We start from the raw sequence: 20,962 nt of genomic DNA, 5'->3' as shown, positions 1-20,962 counted from the left end.
TTGCCTGGATCTGAGAGTTGGTTCGAGATCCTTTCAGCTTACGCGATTACAGTTGCGGAGCTATCTGACGGTGAGATAGCAGCCCCGGTCTAGAAAGCCAAGAATAGCAGTCGAGAGGATTCGTCGTGCTGACCACATACACGTTGTAATCTGCATGCCTTTGGTCTGAGCAGCGGTCGCTTGATAGAACATGTTCCTTCGGGGCTGTTCCGCCATGGGGTATCGTTTTGGTTTATTTTGGATATGTCAGATTATCGAGAGGAGAGATGTTAGACGTATTAGATGGATTAGGGATAGATTATTACAGCCAGTCAGACGCCCTATTTACGCGAAAAATCTCCGCATATTTAAAAAAAAAAATTGAGGCATAAAATTGGGGTGCGGTTTTTTTTTGCGTCAAGGTTGCCAACACGCTCCTGGCTCACCTAGTTTTCGATGCTGAGTGTACAGTTATGCTTTGTGCAACCGTAGATAGAAGAAAACTGTCCCCATATGTCATATTTAAACGGAAAACAATTCAGACTTTTAATTCTAAACTGACTTTACATTTTTAAAAATAGTACCGTATTTTACAGAGTAATTGAAATTAAAAATTTATCCGCGTCACGATAGAACGCGTCTTCCGGAAAGGGCAGGGGTAGCTTTCCGCACTTTCACTTACTTCGGTGTGTCTATAGTGTATTTCATAGTTGAAAATAGGGTGAAATTGTAATTCTTTTGTATTCAGCGTTTTAAGGAACGCCACAATTTCACGTAGCAGGCAGTACACGGAAAAGTAGAATCCGCGAAAACTGGCGAGGGCTGGCATTTCTGAATTAGAAGATGGCTGTTAATTCGAAATCACGTAATTGAAAGTCCGATTTCTGTATTACAAAGACTTCGAGGTTTTACTGTGTCGCAAAACTAACATCAGATTTCGCCGGAGTGTCTATTTCAAGTGTTTACATTGCACGAAAAGAATTATCCACCACCGGTCGTGTTACTATCCAGTAAAAAGAGACCGCGTGTGAGAAGTGTTTTAGACGTGGGGTATGACGAAATTGTAAGTAATATAGGAGAGGATTCTAGTGACGCAAGAGACAACGAATCTTCCCATCTACAGGAATCGAGCCTATTGTGAGATCAGATTAATGAAATGGCTGTCACGTAAGTAGGCCTACTTGCTCATTCTCATTTTAAATGTTCATATTTGCGTAAAGACCACGTGGACCCCGCGGAGTGATACTAATGTTTGTTTATGCCTACGTTACTCTTTCGATGGAAGGAATTTTAGTTCATTCTTTTTTTTTCTTTTTTTTTTTTTTTTTTTTTTCAAAATGAGCCTTCCTAAAATGAGGGTGCGGGGATTATTAGGGTAAATACGGTATATATCTGTTGACAGTTTCGCCGCTGTGAGAGTTTAGAATGGAACGAGTTCTTGGTTCAAAGTACGTACAGGGGTTAAACAAGGCTGTAATTTTCATCTTTATTGTTGATGGTATACATGGATATCTACTAAAAGATGCAGGGAAGAATTCAGTCAAGTGGAGACGTAGCAAGCAGTTTGTTTTATGTGTATTTCGTTTTAACGGCAGACTGTGCTGAAAACCTACAATGTAATGTCTTGGAATTTGCAAGGAGGTGCGGCGTATGGTGTAAAAATTAGCCTTTCCAAGACTAAAGTGATGTCAGTAGGGATTGAATGTCAGATAGGAAATACGAAGCTGGAACAGATGGAACAATTCAAGTATTTAGGATGTGTGTTCTCCCAGGATGGCAGTATAGTACGTGAGACCGAATCAAGGTGGAGCAAAGCCAATGCAGTGAGCTCGCAGTTGTGATCAACACTGTTTTAATAATAATGCTATTTGCTTTACCTCCCACTAACTACTTTAACGGTTTCCGGAGGCGCCAAGGTGCCGGAATTTAGTCCCGCAGGAGTTCTTTTACGTGCCAGTAAGTCTGCCGACAAGAACCTGACGTATTTGAGCACCTTCAATAACCACCAAATTGAGTCAGGGTTGAACCTGCCAAGTTGGGGTCAGAAGACCAGCGCCTCAACCGTCTGAGCCACTCAGCCTGGCAGCACTGTTTTTATTAGAAAGAACTTAGCTTCCGGTTGAAATTGTTTTTATACCGGTCTGTTTTCACACCGACTTTACTGTACGGGAGTGGAAGCTGGGTAGTGTTAGGATATCGTATTCATAAATTTCATGAAAGTAGCCGAAATGATTGCAGGTACAAACAATTTAGAACTATATCTCTGTCTAACCTCTCAGTAAGCAGTCCGAGTCTCCGGTGTTACCTGGAAGACGGTTATCCTGATTGATAACTCACCTTTTACTTCCGCTCCTGCACTTTCGGGCACTTCATACTCAACAGCTGCTCGCAGACAAGGTCAAACACAGGGCTACTGGCTACCACGACACACGGCGACTGTTCCATGGCTCGACTCCAGAGGAAGTCCGCCCCTCACACAGTCAATACAGACATTTCACGTGGTCGCTCCACTAGTGAACAGCTCCACAGTGCTAACCAGCACTATAATATTCCTCACAACAACGCGATTGTAGCACTCTACTCACACCAACTCCCCCACGTACAGACTCCAAGTCGCTGTACACATACGGTACCTAAAGGCAGTATACAACGATACTCTGATGACAACCAGTACTACTGCAGTCCAGCTCCTATCACTCGTTCCACGTTGATACACATGCAGTACTCCAAGGCAGTACACATCACAATACTCACGTCAGATATCTGATAGCGGCGGGACGCTGACGACATCCAGCACTACTGCCGCACCAGTCCAACTTCCGAACCGCCTGTTCGTGGCTAGCCTCCGTTTTATATCCTCATGATGGAGTGCTAGAGCATTTTTACAAGTTGTTTTACGACGCACCGACACGGATAGATCTTATGGCGACGATGGGAGAGTAGAGGACCAGGAGTGGGAGGCCGTAGCCTTAATTAAGGTACAGCGTGGTGTGAAAATGGGATGCTACTGGAAATCATCTTCAGGGCTGCCGACAGTGGGGTTCGAACCCACTATCTTCCCAATACTGCATACTGCAACTATCGAGCTTGGTAGTGCTAATACCTACTACGACTACCAAATGTTTTCATTCCTCCCCTGACGTGGGAGGCGGGCCTCTCTCAGAGCAGATTTGTGTCGCAGAAGATGTACGGAGAAGGTGAGGGGGTTGGCGGCCGTAGGCCAAACTAGGAACTGTATCGCTATTCGCCTTAGTGCAGCAGAATGCAAAACCACGGAATACCATTCTCAGGACATCCAACGGCGAGAACCAGCCCTCTCTGTCTCCGAATACAGAGGCGTAGAGCCACGGTATTATTGACTTACATTATTATTGACTAAGAGTGAGACAAATATTCCAATACGAACGATCATAGCACTGGACGAGATAATATGCAAAGTTTAACACTGATTCTTCTGTACACGAGCCCATTCAGTTGTTGTGCCAGGAAGTGTGCAGTGTTACAGAGATCGTATAAGTGTTCCATGCCACTACACGCGGACATAGCTGGGCTTGCTGGTTTACAGAACTCATCATGTGGAAGTTCAGATCCTGTTCCCGGTGTTTGATCATCTCTGCTCTCAAAGCCGCCTCTTAGTCTGCTTATCGATCCCTGAGAGAAATTTACACTGCTCTACATCCTCGTTTGATCTCCGACGTGTTTTCTAACGTTAGCAGGCTTAAAGTGTAGAACCGTGAGTGGGTTGCTTACAGCGTTAAATTAAATACCTGGTTTCTATCCCGCTGGTTTTCATACTTACCTCAAGTTACTGTTATTCTGATTGCGAATCCGATTGAAACTTTATGGGATATTTTATGTTAATGTCCTTTGATGAAACTCCTGAGATTGACTGAATGGGACAGCTGGTGTGATGTTCTCATCCTTTATGTATGTGTGTATGTATGTATGTATGTATGTATGTAATGAAATGTCGTATGGCTTTTAGTGCCGGGATATCCCAGGACGGGTTCGGCTCGCCAGATGCAGGTCTTTCTATTTGACTCCCGTAGGCGACCTGCGCGTCGTGATGAGGATGAAATGATGATGAAGACAACACATACACCCGGCCCCCGTGCCATTGGAATTAACCAATTAAGGTTAAAATCCCCGACCCGGCCGGGAATCGAACCCGGGACCCTCTGAACCGAAGGCCAGTACGCTGACCGTTCAGCCAACGAGTCGGACTGTATGTATGTATGTATGTATGTATGTATGTATGTATGTATGTATGGGACAAACAAACAAACGAACCCTTGACAACCGTTTCGAGCCCTGTAGCCTTCAGATTATATTCGGGAGGTGGTGGGTTCGAACTTCACTATTGGCATCCCTGAAGATGGTTTTCCGTGGTTTCACATTTTTCATTCCAGCGAAATCATGGCATCGCTTCCTTCCCAGTCCCCAGTCCTAGCCCTTTCCTATCCCGTCGTCGCCAAAAAAGCTGCCTATATTGCTGTGTTGTTGAACTGCTTACGGAAAGAAAACTAGGAAAACCCGTTCTACGTTAAGAAGCTTTGCATGTCAAGACGGCTTTGCGCAGCTAGACGGCCTGCAGATATTGGAGAACGTCATGATTAGCGTTACATCCTCACACGTATTGCTTAGCTTTCGTGACCGTTTCTACTGTTTGTCACATCAGACAGCTACTCTGTTCGTCTCGCGAAGCCGAATGGAACACGGTATAGTCTTCAACCATTGTATTGGACGGGATTGTAACCTGGAGCCTCCGTGTATGAAATTGGCTCGTTACCCCTTTATCTCGGGTTTGGAGAATAATAATAACAATATGTTTTTGCGTAGTACCGACACAGATACGTCTTATGGCGACGATGGTGTAGGAAAGGGCTAGGAGTGGAAAGGAAGCTGCCGTGGCCTTAATTAAAGTACACACCGAGCTCGATAGCTGTAGTCGCTTAAGTGCGGCCAGTATCCAGTAATCGGGAGATAGTGGGTTCGAGCCCCACTGTCGGAAGCCCTGAAAATGGTTTTCCGTGGTTTCCCATTTTCACACCAGGCAAATGCCGGGGCTGTACCTTAATTAAGGCCACGGCCGCTTCCCTCCAATTCCTAGGCCTTTCCTATTCCATCGTCGCCGTAAGACATATCTGTGTCGGTGCGACGTAAAGCAAATAGCAAAAAAATTAAAGTACAGCTCTAGTAAATTCCTGGCGTGAATAATAATAATAATAATAATAATAATAATAATAATAATAATACGAAGGGTGTTCAATATATAATGCAACACACTTTTTTTTCTTAAAAGCAGGTTGGTTTTATTGAGGATTCAAATAAACTATGTTATTCTCCAATCATTTTGTTACAATACCCTATTCTCAACATAATCTCAATTCAATGTTACGGCCTTACGCCACCGTAATGTGAGGGACTGTATGCCTGCGTGGTACCACTCGACTGGTCGATGTCGGAGCCAACGTCGTGCTGCATCGATGACTTCCCCATCATGCACGTAGTGTTTCCCTCGGAGTGCATTCTTCATTGGGCCAAACAGATGGAAGTCAGAAGGCGCGAGATCTGGGCTGTAGGGTGGATGAGGAAGAACAGTCCATTGAAGTTTTGTGAGCTCCCGTCGGGTGCGCAGACTTTTGAGAGGTCTTGCATTGTCGTGGAGAACGCTCACCGTGCTTGTATCCACTGCCAGGTCTCCGTAGATATTGTGCACGCGCTTATGAATATCTGTGATGCCCTGAAAGAAACTCAAGTGCTGTCTGTTTGGTACGCACCTCCGTTACAGACGCCATTTTGAACATAGAGTTAGTAAATAACACACTGGAGGTAGCATTGGCGCCACCGTCTACGAGAGAATCACTGCAGCGAGCGGAGCATGTTGAAATCGCAGCTGTTTGGCAAAAAGCTCACTCCGCCGTACTCATCAATGTAAATTGGGGACTTTTAAAACTCTGTGGATGTAGATACGATTTAAATTTCATACATGTAAACATTCTCAGATACTACAGTATACTTGCGATGCTTCTCTCCACTAAAAACGAGAGCCCTAAAAGCAAAAATACAGGAGAAATGCGTGATAAAAGATGACGGCGTTTAGGTGCAGTTAAGTAACACAAAATCAGTTTGCTGTTCATATTAAGTCTTCTAACAAAATACGTTTAGAAGGAGGGCACGTATATTTTGCTATATTTTGTGTAAATGGCCAGGAATTTGCTATAATTCTGCCCAATGACCGAAAATGTTCTCTCTCGTACGAAGCGGATGAGAGTTTTTAGGCCTAAAAACGTTGGCGAGATTTTGGGGTAAACTAGACAAAAATATCGTCATCGCCGGTTTAGACGCTGGCTTTCTGAGCCCAAGTTGGCAGGTTCGAGCCTAACTCAGTACGGTTATACTTGAAGATGCTCAAATATGTCAACCTCTTGTAGATAAATTTACCGGCACATGAAAAAACTCCCGTAGGAAAAAATTCCGACACCTCAGCGTCTCTGAAAACCGCATAAGTAGTTAGTGGGACGTAAATCCATTAATATTATTATTATTATTTATTATTATTATTATTATTATTATTATTATTATTATTATTATTATCATCATCATCATCAATGTTTTCTAAATGCGATTACAAGTGGAAATATGACACTCGCTTATGGTTTTAGCCTATTATGGAGTTTTTATTTAGCTTTTCGTGAAATATACCGTTTGATTTGCTTTAACATTTTAACTTGTAAAATGATTTCTGTTAACGGAAAGGGAAAGTGGTAAATCATATGATTGAAGAGAACTGAAAAATACAATAATTTTTACAATTTGCTTTACATCGCACCGACACAGATGGGTCTTATGGCGACGATGGGATAGGAAAGGACTAGGAGTGGGAAGGAAGCGCACATGGGCTTGAATGAGGTTCATCCTCAGCTTTTACCTGATATGAAAATAGGAAACCACGGAAAACCATCTTCAGTGCTGCCTACAGTGGGGTTTTAACCCACTATTTCTCGAAAGCAAACTTACAGCTGCGTGGCTCTAACCGCATTGCCAACTCGCTCGGTCATTAATTTACGTATTATGCTTGTATAGGCCTGCAGTCCTATATGCCATTTAAGGGAATAATATTAACGAAAGTAAAGGTCTCAGATGTTCACACGGTGTTGCACATTTAGGCTCTAAATTTTAAAGTTTGGTAAGGTATGAATGGGGACTGCTACAGTACACGTACTATACGAAGGGAAAGCAACAAACTGTATATGCAGAAAATATATTCATTAGCTTTTAATACTATAAATATACACAGAAACTGAAAAACGGAGCGCAGTTCCAGGCTATCATGCACAACTTTTCTTATTTTCTTTTTTGTACCAATTTCCTTTACGTTGCACCGACACACATAGGTCTTACGGAGATTATGGGACAGGAAAGGGCTAGGAGTGGGAAGGAAACGACTGTGGGCTTAATTAAGGTGTAACAATTGGAAACCATCTTCAGTGCTGCTGACAGTAGGGATCAAGCTGGCAGCTACGTGACCTAAAGCCTGCAACCACTCGCTCGGTATCATGCACATGATTTTTTTCTGCATATTTGCTTTCAAAAGCATGGCCATTCAGTGAAAGGAAAATGCCATCCCTTATATTTCCTAAAACTTTAATTTCAGTCTTCAAGGAAAGATCCAAAGAAACTCATTCACGCCAACAGGGGAATCAGTCGCGAAGTCAGCCCAAGTAGGCCAAAGTATTATTTTATACGCACGGAAATGAATTTCAAGGAAACATACCAGTGAAATGATACGCCACTCCCCTTTATGAACCTCTCTATGCAGTCATAAGTTGCACAGGAGACTGGCATTTGCCTTCACAGAAGTATATACTTCAATTTATCGGGAAGCTCCAGTAATGACAGTACCAAACAATATAGCTTTTGCCAAACAGCGCGCTCGTTCAATTTCGCACGCGACTGCAGCGCCAATGCTACCTCTAGTGTATAATATACTAACTCTATGATTTTGAAAGCTGGTTAGAGCGCTGCCACCAATCGGAAATTAATGAAACACTACGAGACCTAGCAGAAATATTCAAGGATGTTCCAAACAAAATTCCAATATTTAAAGCCTAAATTGGCCGAGAAATAAAATGTGTTGCATTTTATATTGAGCGCCCCTCCAAATAATAATAATAATAATAATAATAATAACGCATTGTTGGGAACGTATGTATAGCCTACGGTCTATGCAGGAAGATTTACCAAAAGAAAACCAAGTCAGTTAGTGCAAAATTAGGCAGTAGTTGAACCCGAAATTATTTTCGCGGTAGGAACCCTGACTGTCAAAGAGTAAAACTATTAGAGATACTGGTGTCGGGGAAATGTCAAAGAGTAAAACTTAGAGACTCTAGTTTCAGGGAAAGATCCATCCTGATAAAGATACTAGGCCCACGGGTTATAAACGGATTAAGGTACCTCAGACCTATGCCTTAAACAAGATTAATGGGCACCAATATTAAAGCACGCCTCAGTTTTATGAACACCTCGAAAGGATGAAAAAGTCAAGACTAAAGAGCATAATCCATAGAACACCATGGCGTAAGAGGAAACATCGCCTTGGTGCAAAGTTTTCGAACAAGATCTTGAAATTTTCCATCATCCCTGACATTAATACCACGGAAAAGCTTTCCGTAAAGTGATACAAGAAAATCTAAAAATCGAGTTTAGATTGAGACGAAATAGGTCAGAAGAAGCTAAACAACAACAAGAACGGAGCCAAGGAATGTAAGAGATCTGGACAAGAAACAATTATCTCGAGAACGCACAAGCTGCACCAACAAGCTAAACTCCAGATAGTTTTCCTCAACTTTCGTATTCCATATCTAGTCATCCAGAAATGATAATAAAATAACAATAATAATAAGAAGAAGAATGGCGTTATTTAAATAAAATTTAGGCCTACCTGTAATCTTACGATTAACTACGGAAGGAAAATTATAGAAAAGGAAAGGTTTGAATCACATATGCGTCGCTCAGTTTAAGGGCCGACTCTATTATTACTATGGCTTTTTTTTTGCTAGGGGCTTTACGTCGCATCGACACAGATAGGTCTTATGGCGACGATGGGATAGGAAAGGCCTAGGAGTTGGAAGGAAGCGGCCGTGGCCTTAATTAAGGTACAGCCCCAGCATTTGCCTGGTGTGAAAATGGGAAACCACGGAAAACCATTTTCAGGGCTGCCGATAGTGGGATTCGAACCTACTATCTCCCGGATGCAAGCTCACAGCCGCGCGCCTCTACGCGCACGGCCAACTCGCCCGGTACTATGGCTTTCTATTTCGAATTTATAAATCTTTGCGTGATATACGTAGGTCGAGTCATAAGTCATGGCAACTATTTTTTTCTCGCGAACAGGAGACAACACGGATAATCTAAGATATGCATTATGAAACGTACGGTATGTACTTGCCTAAACAACAATGTGGGTCTAAGCATGCTCCCAAGTTCAGTGTGTGACTGAGAGCGTCACAAAACTAGCAGGAGCAACGATCGTATATTAAAATAGCAGCTCTCTGCGGCAGTCAAGTGAATGGCGTCGTCAGGGATCACTACGGAGACACCAAGGTTCAACAAAATCAGTCGCCCTATAAGGTTATGGTAATCGTGGCATACGATGTTCAGGGTGTTCTTGTGTGCCATCCAGTGCGTGAGGGGTACACTGTCAGGGCAGTTTATTATAACTGCTTTTTGTTGTACCAATTGCGCCGTGCGGTGCGAACCAAACGTCCAGACCTTTTGGACAACGCCATAATCCTACACGATAACGCGACAGCTCACACAGCAGCCATCGTTCAGCGTCGCTTACAACGGTGGGGTTGGGAGGTTCTTCCACACCCGCCTTATTCGCCTGATCTGAGCCCATGTGACTTATCTAATCCCGGTTTGCTAACAAAGAGGACATTATAACAGCATTTCGGAGAGAGGTGTCACACGTTATCGATACATATGCAGCGAATGGTATTCAGCGCCTGCACCACCGCTGGCAACGCAACCTTGGGTGATTACAGTATTTCGAAGGTCTGTAACCATTGGAGACCTGTCCTTTGTACGTAGTCCTGTGTATTTGCTGTCTATACCATAATAAAACAATGTTTGCTAATGGTCTGTGTTCTGTCACTTTCCTACGAGAATCTCCTGAAGTCAGAATTTGTCTTCAGGCGCTATGCATAAATAGCTTACATGCCCTATATTTCCAAATGCATATCTTCGATTTTCCATGTTGTCTCCTGTTCGCGAGAAAAATTAGTTGCCATGACATAACTCGACCCTCGTAGATGTTGATTCCCATAGGGAACTCATGGCCAGGCACTCGTCAATTTTTGATGAGACAAAGTCTCTCCTAGTGCATTGGCACTGCCGGTGCTCCAAGTAACCTGGCTTCCATGGTATGCACTAGCCATGCGTCTTGGTAGGCGTGCTATTTACCAACTGATGAGCCCAACTTAGCACACTGGGGCGAAACGCTGGAAACCAGGAATGAATTAGCTGGAAAATTTATAATGTCCAATAACGGACCAACTATATTGGTATTATAAATTTTTGCGTTGAAGGAAAGGATCCGTTGCCCCATTTTGCATTCGTTCTTTATCCATTTTACTGTTATATTATAAACGGGAATGTAAGTATTAATGTGAATTTTGTTTTGTTAACAGTTGTGGATACGACTTTACTATGCGTATGTAGGATATGTTATTGAATATTTCATTTTAGAAACTGGAAAGATGACACAGGTTATCAATAGAAACGAATTGGTGCCAGTAGCTCGGATTCAGAGCCGCGTAGTTTTGACGTGCTGTTAGACAACAAGCCTGTTGCGTATAACGGTGTTGCAGCATGCGAAATTTATGACTGTAGTTGTCCACAGTCTCAAAATTAAATGAGCATTGATAATGTGCTAAATGATATATCAGGCTTATCGTCTATAGTTTGATTTACTTCGATTATTTTACCCAGTTTAGACCGTAAATGATGAAGCATAATGCTATGGCAGGAATGAAATTGCTTCATATAGTAGTAGGATTAGCATGGACTATGAATCCTGCGAGATGACGAGCAGTCAGTAGACCTTGTCATCCGTTTTATGAGAGATAGTGGTCTTTTTTTTATCGAGTGTAATGATGTCCTTTGTCCTAGCGTATTTATGTTAATTGCGCTTTTATCCCATTGACTTTCATTTAGTTTGTGTTGCGTATTTTAATGTGTTATTGTAACTTCTAACTTGAATTATATATATATTCGTACTTCCAGGCAATGCTTTTTATTCCTTTTATTACCTGTATTTTCTATTATTTTATTAGAAAATAAGGCATTGCGAATTAGATCAACTGCTTGTTTTAATCTCATAATAATTTTTCTTCATTGCCATTTTTTTAACTCTACGTCAGTGGATACATTTTAAAATTTTAATTATTTTATATCATGTCGTCCAACTCGTTCCATTAGGGGCCGATGACCTTAGATGTTAGGCCTCTTTAAACAACAAGCATCATCATCATCATTATGGACTGTGAGTAATGCCGGGCTGAGTGGCTAAGAGGAGCTGGTCCTCTGACCCATACTGGGCAGGTTCAATCCTGGCTAAGTCAGATGGTATTTGAAGATGCTCAAATACGTCAGCCTCGTTTCGGTAGATTTACTGACACGTAAAAGAACTCCTGCGAGACAAATTTTCGGCACTTCTGCCTCTCCGAAAACCGGTAAAAAAAAAACCTATAACATCACGACTATGAGCAAGTTAACGTTTGGTTGGACGAAAGTAGTAATTGTATTTATCCACAAGCGAAGGATCAGGGATTGGAAAAACTATCGAAATATTTCACTGATCTGTCTACCAGACAGTGCTCACAGGCATTGTGGAAATGAAGGTGCAATCAGCTGTAGAGTCGGTAAGTTGGATGAAAACTGGTGTTATTTCAGACCACCGACCGGCTGTCAGAACCGGATTTTCAGTATTCGCCAAGTAATTGAAGAATGCTATGAGAGGAATAGACAATTACGTTTCGTAGATCTAGAGAAGGCATACGACAGAGTGCATAGGGAAAGGATGTCAACTGCACTGAGGGATCGGTAATTATTTTATGTTGACAATGAGGCCGCAGTGAGAATTGATAGTAGAATGGTTTGTGGGTACAAATTAGCTACAGGGATTAGGCAAGGCTGTAATAATTCACCGTTGTTCATAGTATACATGGATGATTTACTGAAAGGTGCGTATTGTCCGGAAGGGATTCACTTGAGTGGAAACGTAATAAGCAGTTATGCTTATGCCGACTTCTTGGTCTTATTGACAGAATTGAATTTTCTGAAAACCTTACAGTTAGAGTCGAGTATGATATGAAAATTAGTATTTCCAACACTAAAGTGATGGCAGTAGGGAGGAAACCTTAAAAAAAAAAAAAAAAAAAAAATGTCGGTCGGGAGTACACAACTGCCTTAAACCCCCTGGCTTTTTCCTTTTGAGGACACGTAAAGTTGTCGTGTATGATTATGAAGCAACTTGCATTTGTACCGTTCTTCGCACGGGAATTTGCAGTGGATTCATATTTCCTTCAGGAATGTATGCGAAGTAACATGTCTCTATTCACATGTTTAATGCGACATGTTAAAATGATATCTTCCTACGAAAGCGCGTGGCATTTACGTGAAATATGATTAAGCTGAACAAAGTCGAGGGAGAATGAGGACGATTTCCGAATTGATTGCACGGTACAGTTCGTGGTCCGAAGTTGTGCGAAATTCTCCGTGGTATCGAAAAGAGTAAAATGGCTCTCTAGTTTTTCCCACATTGAAGTGACTTGCACGACATGTCCCACGGGACTTGAACAAAAAATTCAATTTTTTCGTAATGACCTGTGTTATTATCCGTCTCGTACGATAAATGCGTACACGGCATTAAGACCTAATGTTAACGAAAATATTTCAGAATAATCTTCACGAGATTATCATGGCATCATATGCACCTGATAACGCAAACCTGTCTGAGTAGATTCCAATTAAGTCCAACAGTTTCCCACTTTTAGGAATATACAAACAGATAGACAGACGGTTCGACAGACAGACTGATACCAAAGGGAAATGTTGTACCTCATATTTCCTCTGTGTTCAGCTACATTAGGTGGGGTTAAATTTTAAGCCGAGTGAAATATTATGCATCCTCTGATTTTCTCCTGTTATGGATCCTTCTAATAACTGTAGGTCTGAGAGAGTGTCAGCCACTGGCTGCAGAGCGTGAAGTTCGCATAAAACTAATTTTATCGTCATTTGAAGAGTAAGTGAAATTATGATCCTAATAAAAATTATTTAAAATGAAGGGGCGTTTCACATATAGTCTACACATTTTACATTTAATTAATAGTGTGAGAGAAAATTGAAAAAGAAAAACCTCTCTTGGCCTTGCCATCACACCGTAGAGTGCGTTCAAGTCGCCCGTTATGGGCCAAGACAATGAAAATGAAAATACACAGCCTGTTTCCAGTCATTCGACCGGGTCAGGAATGGAATGAATAAAGCCCCCATCTAGCGGCGAGTATAGGAATTGTGCCGGCTGCCGAAGCCTGTTGCACTCCTCTGGGGCAATGATTAATGAATGACAGATGAAATGATATTGAGTTAAATATGACAGGGAAAACCGGAGTACCCGGAGAAAGACCTGTCCCCCCTCCGCTTTGTCCAGCACAAATCTCACATGGAGTGACCGAGATTTGAACCACGGAACCTAGCGGTGAGAGGCCGGCGCACTGCCGCCTGAGCCACCTGCCAGACCTGTAGCTTAGATCCTTCCCAACAGAACAAGGGTGATCTAGGCCACCATAGCTCAGTTGGTAGAGCAACCGACGCGAAATCTGGAGGTTGTGGGTTCGGATCCCACTAGTGTCCGGTTGGCCATTTTTGTTCTGTACTTAACATCTCATCTACACGTACTAAATGTAGGTAACACGACCTAATATGTTGAAAGTCGATTTCGATTACAGTGCACTCGTGAAAATTCACCATGTTCATTATTATATTTTGCCAACTTTTCCCTTCTCTTTCATGTTTCAGCACATTTTCACCCTCTTATTTATCTGCTTTCTTCAACAGATTTTTAACACTTTGTTTGATCAGAACTCAACACTAGCTAATAAATAAATATTAAAATCTAATTTATGGAAACCACTAGAAATTTATATCCCAGCAACAATGGCCAATCTGCAGCTGTGAAATCAAATTAAAATTTGACCAATGATGTTGCAACAGTTTAAACTGTGTTCAGTTAGTACTGGCATGAATGTAACTGTTCCACCTATCTACTGTGTACTCTCCTGTTGGCCGTGTAAATGTTTTACCAGTCTGGACCAGAGCGTATTTTTCACAACACAAAATCATGTCGAAGGTTAAGAAGGAGGTATGGGGGAGGAACAGTGGACGAAGTTAGGGATAATCCCGAGAGATTTGCTGAAGACAAATTCGAAATAAATTTGAAGAACAATCCACATGTGGAAACCTTTGCAACTTCGACTTAACTCCCTTTACGAGTGCTGACAAGATATGCTCCATTGGTTACTGTAGATGTCGACAGGAGTTTCTCTACTAGGCTCAAAGCGCCAGCGACTTACTGTCAAAAACTTGAGAAATATGATGTCTAATCTAATATAACATGTTGATTAATTATTAGAACCCAGTAAATGTGATAAAGTTCATGTAACTGCTTTGCACATTAATAAAATATCATCAACACCTTTTTGTATGTATTTTCAGAACCTTTTTATTTTTTGCCCCTTTTCTGACCATATCTCTCGCCTTAAAATCCTCCTTCCTACTGATGACTTGAGAGACAGACAGACAGACAGACAGACCGATATCACTGATCCGCAGAGGGAGCAGTGTTGAAAGACTCTCCCGTTTATCTGCAATTGGCATTGTGGCCGGTAGAAATAAAAAGCTTAGCGGTGGAATGGATAAAAGACAGAGTTATTAACATAAAAACATCGTTCTTTCGTACAGTGTAGAGCCCGCCTGCATTTCTTCTCGAGGAGAGATTTGCCTGCACCGTCTTGACCTTTTATATACGGTACGGAGCATCTCCACTGCTGTAGGGTTTTTATTTGCTCGTACGACGAAGAGGATTTAAATTAAACATGCTGATGTAGTATGCTCTCAAAAGAGTAAACTGAATACCGTTGTGTGCTGTAGAAAGAACTGTTTAGTAGTCATTCTTCGCATTGTTCAATTTCATATTCCTGCTATCTCCTCTCGTACAAAAATGCAAAAATACGGCATTTATCACTTGCGCAAGATGCCGCAGTCATTATTGTTTCCCCTGCTTCTATGACCAACATCATCGCGACGGTGAATAAAAAATCGGGTAGAATAAGCTATACAGAATATTGGGAATAAAAGTATAATTTTTTCAAACAGCTCCTGTACGATTTTTCAGAACCCTTTTCCCGCTAAAAAATAATTAATTGGAATTGATTCGAAAACGAAGAAACCTTAATTTGTGAGAGATGTGAAATATTTGAAAAATTGTCCATCGGCGAGGTTCGATCCACCGATCACGCGCTTATGAAGCAGCTCTTGCTGCTGCTGCGCCACGAGCTCGTTGTCTCTTTCGCAAACATAGTTTGTACACAAGCGCACTGGAATTTTTCATAAATTAATTTCTCGGGAACGGTTGAGAATTGCGCCTTACGACTTGCACCTGTTATACTCTTGGTTATGCCCTACACGTGTACCAAAGGTGGATCGAATCGGTCACCCATATGCCATAACCTCCCGTTGTGAAACATAAGTGTAGTCAATGAAGGTGTGCCTTGATTGTCATGTTGTAATTCTGTTCTGCACTAGTTATTCTGTAGGGCCTAATACTGTATTGCATTATATCTTGTATACGAAATAACCATAGTATTCCTTCAATTTAAAATACTGTACTGTACACGTTCTTCTCACTGAACAGTGTGTTTAAATATCTACCTTGGTCCATTTTATTAGTTATTATGTTTAATCCGGACGTTCATTCATTCGGACAACCTACAGCCTCAATTAGTCCGGATTAAGGATTTTCTACTGTATATAAACAAATGACATGGGTCTTGGCGACTACGCGCAGTAACGGCGATTAGGAATTAAAAGTGCGGGGGCAAAAAAATATATACAGACAGGTTATGTAGCCCAAAGGTATCCACGAAATGTCACTGTAATATTTGTCCCAAATGGAACATAATAATTGCTTTTACACAAATAAAGTCTAAAATCTGCGATAAATTAAGAAATAATACGAAATATTATATTTGTGGAGAATAATATGTATACATACTTCACTACGTTACAACTACTTTTGGTGCTATGTCGTATGTGTTTTGTTTGTCTAATACTTTTGTGTGTGCTATCTGCGCTCACTGAAGTTCTTTGGTTTCGTTTTATTATTTTTTCTCGGTCGTTGTAATTTGAAGGGCTGTGACTTCACTTCACTTGTCAATTCACGGTGGTGCTGTAAAGGAAGAAAGAAAAAATGGCATCATTTCCTGAATTGTATCGCGATAGGCAAGATTTAATTGGCGACAATGTACATTAGAAGAATTCTGTGGACTAGTCAACTGAAGTACAGAGATAGATTACCACTGACAGTGTTTTCTTTTTTTTCTTTTTTTTTCTTTTTTTTTAATGGTTGTGCTATGGACTTTTTCATAGAGTTTGTGAAAGGTTGTAGACGAAAGTCTAACGTCTTAACTAAAAAAAGAATAGCAGAATTAATAGGAATCTGGAAATGATTGGAGAAATATGTTGAAGAAAAAAGGATGGATTATTTGAAAAAAAGAACATATTACGATATATCGTTAGGGCGAGTTGTGGACTTGTGCCCTAACGGATTCATTAAGTGATTTATTGGTCCAGGGATCATGCTATTTTCCTTCAACAAATATTTATTGGTCCAGGGATCATGCTAATTTTTTCAACAAAAATCATTTTTGTGTCACGTTAGAGAACGCAATAACATCTTGAATGCTCTTGACCTCCATTTTGCTGTTTGAACTGCCCGCGCTAGTCATACGGACAAAGATAATGAAAATTCACAGACATAGCACTCCCATTCGTCGGTGCTAGCCCTGGACCTCAAAAAGGAAACAAAAGACGGCACGACCAGCGGAATACAACATAAAACAGTCCTGTCTACAGCCCGTAAGTACGTACACATATTTCTCTAGCAGCGACGGTATTTCTTAATTTAACGCAGATTTTTCACTTTATTCCTGTAAAAGTAGTTGTTATGTTCCATTTGGGGCAAATATTACAGTGACATTTCGTGGACACCTTTGGTCTACATAACCACACAGACAACACACAGTACCCAAGTTCGTGGGATATAGCGGACGGGGGGTTTATAAAAATCAAAACTAAAAAAAGGAAATGCTTTTGATGCTCTCCGAGCGAATTTCGACAGAGAGGTAGAGGTTGACAGTTAACCAATTTAAGTGCGGGGTAGGTTTTTGAGATTTTGATTCAATACTATACAATAAAACTTTACCAAAGGAACAATATTACACGTTTTATTACAATTAAAAAGAAGTACCGTGCGATTATACAATTAAAATAATTTAGTATTTGATCACACATTAAAAAACTAACAGACACTAAAGAGACTGTCAGACTGACGAATGCGCGCGGCAAGCGGGTAAACCATACCTCAGTGTACATGACCTTGGCAAATAAATAAATAAATAAATAAATAAATAAATAAATAAATAAACCCCTGTTACCCTTCCTCATAGTACATGCAAAGTCTCCACTAATTGCTGTGGCACCGAGCTCGATAGCTGCAGTCGTTTAAGTGCGGCCAGTATCCGGTATTCGGGAGATAGGTTCGAACCCCATTGTCGGCAGCCCTGAAAATGGTTCTCCGTGGTTTCCCATTTTCACACCAGGCAGATGCTGGGGCTTTACCTTAATTAAGGCCACGGCCGCTTCCTTCGCACTCCTAGCACTTTCCTGTCCCATCGTCGCCATAAGACCTATCTGTGTCGGTGCGACGTAAAGTAACTAGCAAAAAAAAAAAAAAAGAAAAAAAAGAAAAGAAAATGCTGTGGCGCTATACAAATCGGTTAGCCAGGACGAACGTTATTTTGTGCGTATTTCCGCTAATAATTTTGTTAATAATTGAAGAAAATAAAAGAAAGAATTATCTGATAAGACAACAGGGCTTGTACAAATTGCTTTTTTTTTTTTTTTTTTTTTAACAATTCCTGTAATTCCGAGTTTCAGCTGGCTAAAATGGAATGAAAATGTAACATTTTCTCCGGAAAGTGGGAAGGGGTTGGGGGGCAACTGCCGCTACTGACTACGCGGCAGTGCTGCAGGGTTAAAGCCTTTACAGGAGTCCCATTTTCACATCTGGAGAATGCCAGGTCTGTACCTTAACTAAGGCCACGGCTGCTACCATTACAGCGCATCATAATCGGAAACGTGTACGTGTTCGCGCGAAGTTAAACAGCAAGAATTCTAATTTTGCTTCATTGTGTTTCTCAAGTTAATTTACTTACTAGCAAAGCATGCCAGTGACTACCATCAATCACGGTTCTATCGCTGATTATCGTAGAAGCCGATCTATTTATCATTGATTGTTGTGTTCTTACAACTTTATCGTAGATTCCTGCCTCCGCGCCAGACTTGATAAATTGTCGGTTCTAAGAAGTGACACTTCAAGGAAATTTTCTGTAAAGCTTTTTTTCCCCATGTTTTGGACAGAATTGGTGTGTTTCGATTAAGAAATAAGTTTCTTGATTCAACAAAACGGGCATATTATTCTGTTATTTGGTCTTTGCTTCTGTAATAGATGTTTATGTCGTGACTTCTATATATCGATACAATGTTTACAGCTTTTGCAATATTTTTATTCTGGTTCTAAATGGAGGAACGTGAGGAAACGTTTTGCATTGGCTTATTATTTCTGAGAAATATTTTATTTTTTATAGATAAATTAATGAGTCGCCGTCTTCTGAGGGATGAAGAATGCTGAACCGTAAAATGGGTGTTCTTTCGGAATATTAAATCGCGTGGATATTGTAAATATGTCACGTTTCAGCAACTGTGCAATATCCCTTAGACTTGACAAGATCTGTTGTATAGCCTGGCAGTTGAAGATAAAGGGCTGCTTCTCAAAAGTTGACAATGGCGAGCTTGTCTTGGCAAAAGCTACTGCACAGTAGTTGACACGAGCCGTGAAGTTTACATGAATTGACTTGAACCATAAAAACTTTACCTCTAGTGTTAAAGTGACATGCATGTTCTTGAAATCATATTGTATGGTTGCACTGCTTAGTATTATACTAATCGAGGAATCTTCCTGATGACAGTACATGTTGTATTTTCATGTTTATTGTTACGAAGTATTTTCAAATATTCAAAGCTTCTGCTTGCTGCTCTCTCGTGATCCGCTTCCCTCTTTTGAAACGAGATCGCTGCATCTCTAGGGAATTTGCTTCAAACAGTCGAGATGTTCCCCTAAAATCAGATGTAACATTTTTTTCTTTCTTGGTTCGGATTGTGAATTTAAACCCCGTACGCGAGGACAAACTCTTTACCCGTTGCTAGGCTTCCCTTTGTCCAGTCCATTGCCTCTCTTTTTCTGTTATATACAGTCCAATACTCGGTCAGCGGCCATCCTTCCCACCCAGCTCTTTCGCCTCAACCTTCCCAGCAACGAATCTGAAAGACTTCTTTATTTAAATTCTTGTGTTGGTCTTCGGATATTGCGAGTGACCACTCATGTGCCGTAACAAGTTGCTTCCGTTATCTGAGAAACTTCGTCTTGACTCTTTCATAGACGAGCACGCTCTGTAGAACTTCAGAGGTAAGTTTGAGCTGGACTATTCGCCCTCGATGAATATTCTCAGTGAGATTTTGCGCTTTATTTACTCTAATCTATGCCGATATTATAATGAGAGAAAGTTACTTTGTTTGTGGAGGCTAATCGTGGTAACTACTCAAGCGATTTCAGTAATTCGTTCGCCATTAGTAAGTAAGTAAGTAAGTAAGTAAGTAAGTAAGTAAGTAAGTAATTCGTTTATTCGTGGCGAAGTCAGGGCTCAAGGTCCTCTCATACACTTAACCACAACCTTTCAAAAATTATTTTACAGAAGTGTAATTCTTAAAAGTACAACTAATAGCAAATATGCAGATAGTATTCTAATGACCGAAATTATAGAATGTATCACGTGACTGTATAAATGAAGTTGATAGTAATTAATTATAAAACTAACAATAGTAATAATAAAAGAAGGAATTACAGTAACAACCTATAACTAGCAAATACATTTCTAAATTTTAAATGAAAATATGCTCATTCATGCACGCATCATACTTCACTCATCATACAAGTCAGCTAGAAATATCCAGCAAGTGATCTCTAATGTTAGCAGGGATGGTACTCCACAACTTAGCGGCAGTGACTACAAAGGAGCGGTTGAAAGCCCTGGAGTGACTGAGAGATATAGTTAAAGATGAGCCAGATTGTGTATAGTGGTTATGATGGGAGGAAAAGTAACTAAAGTTTGATGAAAGGTAATTCAGTACACGCGAGTTTAGAACTCCATGTAGGAGGGATAACGCTCGTGCACACGAAGCCAAGACAACACCCTGTAATAAGGTGAAATGTGGGGAATAATATCGTAGCTTAAATGTAAATCTGATACAGGTGTTTAAACTCTATTCGAGCATCTTAATACTGTCTTGAGATATGTCCGTATGTACAGTGCTGCAGTACTCTAGGACAGGTAAGGTAAGGGATTTTAGCAGTTGTAGTTCAAGATGTTTTCGATATATAGTAGAGTAGCGTTTGAGAGGAAAAAGAGATTTCTGAACTTTACGGCATGAATGTGTCGCTTGTTCGGCCCAATTTAGCGTCTTAGTCATTATAACACCTAACTTTCTTACTGACGTACAATAAGGCATGACAGTGTTATTTAAC

This window comes from Anabrus simplex, chromosome 1 (assembly GCF_040414725.1).
Source record: "Anabrus simplex isolate iqAnaSimp1 chromosome 1, ASM4041472v1, whole genome shotgun sequence".
Lineage (NCBI taxonomy): Eukaryota > Metazoa > Arthropoda > Insecta > Orthoptera > Tettigoniidae > Anabrus > Anabrus simplex.
Note: the sequence above shows the minus strand (reverse complement) of the source record.